The sequence below is a fragment of the Phaethon lepturus genome, unplaced genomic scaffold (assembly GCF_000687285.1).
Source record: "Phaethon lepturus isolate BGI_N335 unplaced genomic scaffold, ASM68728v1 scaffold39157, whole genome shotgun sequence".
Taxonomy (NCBI): Eukaryota; Metazoa; Chordata; class Aves; order Phaethontiformes; family Phaethontidae; genus Phaethon; species Phaethon lepturus.
In genome coordinates, this window is record NW_010551813.1 from 1 (window position 1) to 232 (window position 232).

The window sequence follows — 232 nt, forward strand, 5'->3', positions numbered from 1 at the left end:
CGGCCAGCCCCCGGCAGCGTCCCTCGCCGCCCCCTCCCCACGCCAGGGCCCGGGCCAGGCACCCGGGCTGAGCGGGGCCAGGGCACCTGTGGGTAAATATTGCACCTGAGCTTCCAGCCCCGGCTTTGCTGAAGCACGAAGGCTGTTGTACCCAGGAGAGAGCTACCCGAGGGCTCTCAGCACCCCATTATCCCACGGAAGGGCGGCGGGGCAAGGGGGTTCGCCTGCCTGC